This window comes from Trifolium pratense, linkage group LG6 (assembly GCF_020283565.1).
Source record: "Trifolium pratense cultivar HEN17-A07 linkage group LG6, ARS_RC_1.1, whole genome shotgun sequence".
In the NCBI taxonomy this organism is placed as follows: domain Eukaryota; kingdom Viridiplantae; phylum Streptophyta; class Magnoliopsida; order Fabales; family Fabaceae; genus Trifolium; species Trifolium pratense.
Genome location: NC_060064.1, coordinates 29,085,062 through 29,094,351, shown reverse-complemented (window position 1 = coordinate 29,094,351; position 9,290 = coordinate 29,085,062). Strand labels below are relative to the sequence as shown.

General features: G+C 31.0%; 2 long non-coding RNA genes across 3 annotated transcripts; one reads left to right on the top strand and one right to left on the bottom strand.

Annotated features, from left to right (window-relative positions):
• Positions 1–3,365: 3,365 nt before the first annotated feature.
• Positions 3,366–4,069, bottom strand: LOC123888872. The gene is made up of 2 exons (XR_006802332.1): positions 3,805–4,069; positions 3,366–3,697 (listed from the first exon to the last, which is right to left on the bottom strand). It is a non-coding gene; the product is annotated as an uncharacterized LOC123888872 (long non-coding RNA).
• A 1,769-nt stretch (positions 4,070–5,838) lies between these two features.
• Positions 5,839–8,389, top strand: LOC123888871. 2 transcript variants are annotated; one of them, XR_006802331.1, is made up of 3 exons: positions 7,273–7,287; positions 7,328–8,005; positions 8,103–8,389. It is a non-coding gene; the product is annotated as an uncharacterized LOC123888871 (long non-coding RNA). The 2 variants fall into 2 exon arrangements; XR_006802330.1 differs by having other exon boundaries at positions 5,839–8,005.
• The last annotated feature ends 901 nt before the right edge of the window (positions 8,390–9,290 follow it).

Sequence of the window (9,290 nt, the reverse complement as noted above, 5' to 3'; positions counted from 1 at the left end):
CATGATTCCTGAACGAATCACAACTAGACGTTAGAAAGTACTAACAGTGTTCCCTACACATGCTCATACGGGGAAAAGAAAAGTCCTAATTGGTTCACATGAACCGACCTGCTCTGATACCACTATTGTAACACCCTAACCCATACTACCCTTAAAAACGTAATTTTAAAAACTTTTCAACATGTGTAAAGGCAGAGTGCCACGCGGTAATTAAAACACAAGCATACACACAGAGCATCATGAAATTTAACATGAAAAGCAACAGCGGATTCCAATCAAACCAAGCATGCATATATATACACATATATATACATAAGCCATATTCATCCCTAAGGATGTCACTTATACAAGAACTAGCATAACAAAAAGGTAACACCGATATACGATGAAATCCAAGCGTAAACCCCGACTCGATGTTACATTACCAGAGCATTCACTATTTACAAACTCTAGTCAAAAGCTAGTACTAAGAGGAGTAATCTAAGCTAAGTCTCCTCACCAAAAGGTACTTCAACACCACGCTAGAACAACAGTCTAAACGTCGGCACAATCCTCAGCCTGAATATCTGAACCCCCAAAGGTCCAGCAAATAACACAAAGCAGAGAGTTAGAAAACATAATCGCATATCATACGAGCATAAGAAAGACCTTACACTTTCGAAACTACATCATACATATTCTAACTCACGTCAAAACATCGCACTAAACAATTATCAGTTAATAAGGTTCAACACCATTCAACCAAATAATGTCACTTACCATTTATCAAATATATGCGCATTTACCCTAAGGTATCTAATGCCAATTAATTCACTGTCATGCCATCCCTAGACATAACTAAATGCATGTGGTACCAAGATGTCTCACCAACGGTGGACCAAGAACAGTTTTATATCATGCTGGATATGTCGGAACTTACCGAACCATCTTATCTCCCTTGGATAAGCCAAAACAGTTTTATATCCTGTTGGATAGCAGCTCTGGACTCATGGATTCATCTAATCCGATCCTCGGCTTCATTATGGACGCATAATCCATTTTCGTTATTGGAACCCAAGTTTCCAATGTTCACATACAATCATGAATGCATGATTACTTTTAAACACATCAAATACATGACGCTATCTAGCTCGAAGCTATTCATTCACTGATGCGGAAACACAATTCCAACATCTAACACATTAGGATAACACAATATCCTATCACTCAATTCATAATTATTCACATGATAATTATTTGCATACTCATTTTTATACACACAAGGTTTCATTTATACTTATGTCATAAAACATACATCATTCTCTTATCATTGCAAATTAATGCTAAAACATATACATTGCTCACTTTAAGCTACACTTATTGCATACACGTTTTTCATTCATATAACGATTAACAATAAGCATTAACAGTATCAACATGTATCAACAATCATGTAAGGATACTCTTAAACCATGTTACAAGTGCCTAACCACACTTACAAACATCAACAAGAATTGCTGTCACAGAGGCCTTCGCTAAGCGAAGCCTTAGCGAGACTTGGCGAACTACACCAGGAAGTAACCTGCTCATGGCGAGCATTGGCGAGCTTCAACGAACTATTCGCTGAGCGAAGGCTTAGCGAGCCTCAGCGAACATCACCAGAGAATCACCTGCTCATGGCGAGACTTGGCGAGCTTCAGCGAACCTGTTCGCTACAGCGAACTACTGGTCGCTTAGCGAACCACACCAGAACAGAATATCTGTTCTTGAGTTATCTAAGGCGGTTTAACCTCAAATCAACTCAAAAATTCATCCAAACATGTTATAAATTCATATAAACAGCCATTCCAAACATATATGGTATCAAGGAACATAAATCATCCCTTCCAAACATCCAAATACCTCTAACAATCAAAATCAAGCCAATTACTTGAGTTTTAAGTAACTTTCATAAACTTTCCAAAAATGATCCAAACACATACATATTCATCATGGAATCAAACTAGTGATTAACACATACAAAGTGATGATGAAGAACATCATACTCACATACAAAAGCTTAATCAAAATCTAAAAGAAATTGAGTGGGAGAGTTCGGGAACGGAGACATAGACAATCTCCCCCCTCCTTGTCACTCAAGAATCATGAATTCTAATCTCTTACCTTAAGCAAAGATGATGATCCAAGCCTTCTCTTGCTCAAGCTTTCTCTTAGCCAAAACCCTAGCTCTTGTTCTATGGTTTGCTCTTGCTCTACTCACTCAAAACTCAAGGAAATGAATTTATGAAACTATTCATATGTTTGACTTGCTACTTATACTATTTCTCATTTGTCATGAACCAAGCCCAAATCCAATTGGCTTAAGCCCATAAGGTCTCTCACGCCCCTTAAGCCCAAAACAAGGTTCTCGCGCCTAATAACTTACGTTCGGCTAAATAATTATTCGTCGCTCACTAAAATAATAAAAGCCAATTAATAAATAAAATAACATTTAATAAAATATACGAATAAGAAAAACGGGTCGTTACAACGCTTATCATGTGTTTTTCATGGTTGTTTTCACACTTCTCCTTTAGATGCTCCCATTGGGCTTTTTCGTATTGGGCCTTAACAAATCACACCCTGGTCCATGGCCCGGTACACATATCTATGCTGCAACAAATCATACCATAGTGCATCTTTTTCATTAATACCCCTCCATTTCCATTTGCTAAGCAAAGCCACATTAAAAAGTTCCAAATTTTTTACCCCTAAACCACCTTGATCTTAATTAATTATTTACAAAAGAAATCTCAAATCTCATAAATTATCAATGAATACAAACTTAAAGAGATATAGAAAATAATTCTTATGCATTTATTTGAAGTGAAATCTTATTCTTAAAATGAATTTTAAAATGAACAAACTCAACATATAAACATAAAACAACCCATCGTTAGTAATTGCTTCGGTGGTGAATTTGGTAGGGATCGATGACCACGGTTCGATTCACCGCAACTGTGATTGGGAGGGGGCTAGAACCACTTGATATCAGAACTGATCCCCGAACCAGTTTAAACTACGGTGAAAACTAAAAAAAATAATACATAAACACAATAAATCCATATTTTCATATATATATATATATATATATATATATATATATATATATATATATATATATATATATAGAAAGAAAGAAAATTGGATGTCCCCGTTAGCTTAGCTCAGTGGTAGGGACATCACACTAAATGTGTAGGAGTCCGTGTTCGAACCCGGGACACTCCACTTATTCACTTTTAAAGTGGATTTTCTAGTCACTAAGTTACTTGAAAAAAAAAACAAAAAAAAAAAGAAAGAAAGAAAATTGGATATGAAGACCATTGTGATATATCAAAATTAAGATATAGAAGAAGAAAATGTAGATAATATTTTTCATAGTCTATGTCATTTCTCTTGCATTATCTTAAAGTACAAAACTAACAAGCTATGTGAAATTAGAAAAGGTAAAAGAAAACTCATTTAATAGGTGATCACAATCCTAAATAAGAAATTGTGGAATATTCTAGTAGTGTGATTTTTTTTTTAATTCTTTTGGGTGTGACAATCATATAATATCCATAAAGCTATAATTATTGTCATGTACAAAAACCATTACGACACCTCAGTTTTTTAGGATTTGAAATGCGCCCCTTGGGAAATGATGGACAATCACGATCCGTTATACATGAAATGGGAACTGTATTGTAATAAAAAAAATGATGTTATTAAAATGAAATGAAATATTTTGTACGAAGTAATAAAGAAGGAAATTTGAAAAGAAGATAAAATTGATTTACTAAGTACTTGGAAGTTTTGGAATTTGCGTTGAAACAAAAACTAGGGAAAGAAGAATTATCATAACATAAACAAACTTGAAAATTTTATCCATATTTTCCACTCTTTGAATATATCAGATGGAATTTTATTTTATCACTTTACAATTTATAAGGCTTATGTTCTTCTTACACCACTTAAATAGTTTTTCCCTTTTTTTTATATATTATATATGAGCAAAGAGTTATAGGATTAGTGTTATTAGATGTTTTTCTGATGTCTACTAGTCTCTATGATGTTTCTTAATGCTCTTAATTTACCTAAAAAAAATAGTTTTAAGTACTTATAGTAAAAAGAGTTCCAATTTTCTTTTATAATTATTATATGTCTCTAAAGTACGACAATGCATTAATTTGCCTCTTTAGTACCTTTAGTACAAGTTAATTCATAATTTTTTTTAACAATATTTCAATATCTTATAACCTTTCATGATTGAAAAGAGAAAATCATAAAATAAGAATAATATTTTATGTAACACTCTAAACCCCATATATAATAATCATAAAAATTAATTGGTGGTTCTACACAGTGGATATACAACACCCAAATATTTTAGGTATTAATAATACTAAATTAATTGCTGGTGTTTCTTGATTGTGGATGCCACATTTATCTTCTTCTAATTTGAAAAGGAGATAAAATTGATTTACTAAGTACTTCGAAGTCTTGGAACTTTTTGCGTTGAAACAAAACCTAGGAAAAGAAGAACTATCATAACATAAACAAACTTGAAAATTTTATCCATATTTTCCAATCTTTGAATATATCAGATGGAATTTTATTTTATCACTTTACAATTTATAAGGCTTATGTTCTTCTTACACCACTTAAATAGTTTTAAGTACTTAGAGCATCTCCAATAAAGGTATATAAGAGAGTTTTATAGACTAATGATACAATACCTTATTTTGTTTTTATTATTGGACCCTGACGTGGCACATAGGGTATCAAATTTCATGATACCGGTACCTTAAATAAGGTATCGTATCATCAATTTAATGTTATTATTAGCTTCCATATACGTCAAAATATTACCGTTGACATTTAATGACCGGATCTTTTTTTTTCTTTCTATTTTTACTATATAGGAAGGTTTTATTTTTTTGTTGTCTTTCATTTCATAAGTTTTTTTTCAATTTCGTTTCTTCAACAACAGTGCAGAAAAGATTTTTTTTTCTTCTTGTAGTTGGATGTTAATTTAATAATATTTGATATTATTCTATATATTACACAATTTTTATTTGTTTTGTTCTCAAGTCATATTTTATTTGTTTTCTATCAAATGGATCCTAATATCTATAATAATAAAAATTAATTATTATATTTTTCATTATATATTTCCCGTCATATTTATGCATTTTTCACAATTTTTTATTTATTAGCATGTATTTCTCATTATATTTAATTAGTAATTTATTTATCTACGTATTTATTAAATTAACTAATTTTTATTTTTATTTAGACAGAATAAAAAAATAAATATAAAAGGGACCATTTGTTATTAATGTATGATACTCAAAAAGTGGTATCACCATTGGAACAAAATATGTATTTACATGGCATTATAGGGACCACTTGTTAGTAATGTATGATACCCAAAGTGATAATACCATTGGAGATGCTCCTATAGTAAAAAGAGTTCCAATTTCTCTTATAATTATTATATGTCTCTAAAGTACAACAATGCATTAATTTGCCTCTTTAGTACCTTTAGTACATAATTTTTTTTTAACAATATTTCAATATCTTATAACCTTTGATGATTGAAAAGAGAAAATCATAAAATAAGAATAATATTTTATGTAACACTCTAAACCCCATATATAATAAATAATAATCATAAAAATTAATTGGTGGTTCTACACAGTGGATATACAACACCCAAATATTTTAGGTATTAATAATACTAAATTAATTTATGGTGTTTCTTAATTGTGGATGCCAAATTTATCTTCTTCTAATTTGCTGTTTTTTTTTTTTTTGATAAGCAAAAAATTGAATTATAAGGAGTACAAGGGGTACTCATCCCTTACAATTCAAATAAAATCACCCTAGACAGACTAAAGGATTGTTACACCAGTCAGAAAATGCTAAATTAACATTATTCCCTAATCGCCCTAAAAGCCAAAACCAAGAAATGTAAATAATTTTGTTCACTAAAGAAGATACATTAACTCAATCTCCTCTAAATACAATATTATTTCGAAAGCACCCAGTTAACATTTTTGTGCCCCCATAGGTTGTGAATGAGAAAATCATCGCTTTCTTTGTTTCTTGAAGTAAACAAACATCGAAAACACGTTTTTGAAGAAACAAACTCAACTGCCGCTGTTTAGCACTTTCACCCCACCCTCTCATATTCAAAGAGACGATCTTCAATGATGGAGAGATTGTTGTTGCTCCCTCCTAAATATCATATTCATAATTATCATATTAGTAGAGCATTTTTTTATTGAAGAATAACTATAATGCTTCTGTATTTTTTTTGAACGGCCAAATGATATTTATATTTAAAAAACGAATTGGAAAAAAGTACAAGTGGTACTCAATTCATTTCTAAAGAAAAAGTACAAATAGTACTCCACCCAATCCGAAGAAACCATACCCAAAACTATCAGCTATACAATCAAAAGGATTCGTACACCACTCATAAAACAAGCAAGGTGTACCAATCTTTTTTGCCAAAAGCCATTTTTAAGAAACAAGCTTAATTCTATCCACCATCTCTTGTAGCTCTACAATTCTCCCCAAAAAAATCCTATCATTCCGAGAGCGCCATAAAGTCCAAATGTTGGGATGATTGACATATAGTAGATGCATCATTTTCTATAATTCTAGAGAGATTTGAAGAATTGGAACGAATGTGACACATATAGTCCTTGTGTGACCGGTGGCAATGTGGCCTTCGGTTTTCCCGATTCCATGATATTTTTTTAGTTTGAGTTGCTTTTGGTTTTCCATTTGATGAAGTGAATGGTGCCCTTATCGTACTTCTTATGGTTATCTAACTAAGACATTAATTTGTTCTTCACAATTTGACATGCCTGCAGTACATGCAGCAACCAAAATATTTCACAGTTTTGAAATCGTAACTCTAGGAATAACATAGATCTAATAATATTGTGATGATTCAATTTCTATATCAATTGTTTTTATAACAATATGCTAATTCATATTTTTCTTTTGTGTTTTCGAATTAATTATTTTCTAAAAAAATAAAAATTTAATGTGTTCATCATCTTCTTCTGTGTATTCATAATCTTCATCACCATGTGTTCATCATTTTCACCAATTTCATCAAAATCCCAAAAATTTAAAAAACACTGTTGTCAAAATTAATTAACTCAAACAAATCAAAATTATTTTCGGTAAACCTTAAACATATTCATCATCTTCAAAAATCAAAATCCCTAAATTGATCATATTGCATGATACTCTACTACTTGAAGTAAGGTTTTGCTTATCAAAAAAAAAAAAAAAAACTTGAAGTAAGGTTTTATTCTACACTTGATTATATTGTTTAGTACAATATACATTAAAGTGAAAAATCGCGAAACAGAATGAGAACTTTGTTTAGAATCAATTATGAGGGAATCTTGGATTATAGAGTAAAATATCATTATAGAATAATTTTCTTTTGAACTGTAGGTACTTGTTGATGGCATTAATGCATATTCCATTTTATGGCTTCTTTTTGGTGATTCTAGAAACGAAACACTATTTCTTGTCAAAATGGTTTCCATCATCTATTTCCGCTTTATTGTCAAACAATATTATTTTTAATTTGTGATTTTTCGTTTTCTATCATGAAAGCTTATAAACTAATTAAAGAAAAATTGTTAAAAAATATGGATTATTTAAATTTGTATATTTTACATGACCTCTTTACAAAAGTTGTTAAAGGGGCAACACATTGGTGTACTTAATTAAGAGACAGCTAATAATTATAAACAAAAAATGGAAGTTTTTCACAACTCTGAAAGTACTATAAAAACTATTTATTAATTGATGTAAGGAGAACAATAGCTTTATAAATCAAGACGTGATAAAGTACAATTCTATGTAATACATCCAAAAGGTGGAGAAAATATGGATAAAATTTTCAAGTTTGTTAATGTTGTGATAATCATTCTTTCCCTATTACTTGTTTCAATACAAAGTCAGGTTTATGGTAAACCAGTTTATCTCCTTTTCAAATTTCCATCTTTATTTCTTACATTATATTTTATTACATTTAGTAACATTGTTTTTCTCTTTTTACATTATAGCTGCCAAGCCATGTAAAACTGATGGTGATTGTCGAGTCCGTTCCTACCGTGCTTCCCATCAATATCCTGTAAGAATGAGGTGTCGTAATGGTTTTTGTATAGAAGGCTAATTATAAACGTATTACTAAAATATTCCATGAATTCTTCTTTAGGTGATGTGATCACCCATTAAATAAATTTTCTTTTAGCTTTTCTAATTTCAAATACCTTATTAGTTTTGTACTTTAAGATGATGTAAGCGAAATGAAATAAAGCATGAAAAATATTATCTAAATTTTCTTCTTCTATATCTTTTCTTGTTCTATATCTTAATTTTGAGATATCATTGTGGAAGCTATGACTAAACATTTGAATTCTTGGCATAGCCGTCATTTGTCCTTCGGTGGTCGCATCACTCTGATCAATTCTGTCTTGGCTAGTATACCTCTTTAGTTTTTCTCTTTTTTTAGGGCTCCTTGCTGTGTGCTAAAAAGTATTGAGAAAATTCAGAGGAACTTTTTGTGGGGTGGTGGTGCAGAGGAAAGAAAGGTATGCTGGGTTAAATGAGATCAAATTTATTTACCCAAGGATAAAGGTGGTTTAGGAGTAAAAAATCTCGAACTCTTTATTTTGGCTTTGCTTAGCAAGTGGAAGTGGCGTTTTTTGAATCACGATAATGCAATTTGGGCTGACTTGCTTCAGAAAAGTAAATTAAAAAAAAAATGCTTACAAAATTAAAAGAGGAATCTCGTTAAAAATTGATCCTAGGATCCGAGGATCATTGCTCTGATACCATAGTGTAACGCCCCGAATTTTGATCCAAGACATTACGTTTAATTATATTATTTCTAGAAAATAAACTTTTCTTTTATTATTATTTATAATTTATCACAAAACAAATCATAACTATTTTTTTAAAATTTCGCTATATCAATTGTTGAACCGAAAATATAGAAATTTATTGAATCCAAAAATATTACATGTCATGAACTTCAAAAATATTTAAATTACACTTAAGTAAAAACTCTTTTTTGTTTCCCGCGCACGCAACGATTCGACACACCAACAAACCTACTGTGAATTTTTATTATTCTGCACTTTATTATTTTGTTCCCCGACACGTCAGCCAATGGCGTGTCCTGCTCGACATAACGGATAAGCAGCACGTTAAACACGTGCTCATCTATCCACACATGTTGATCCATTCCT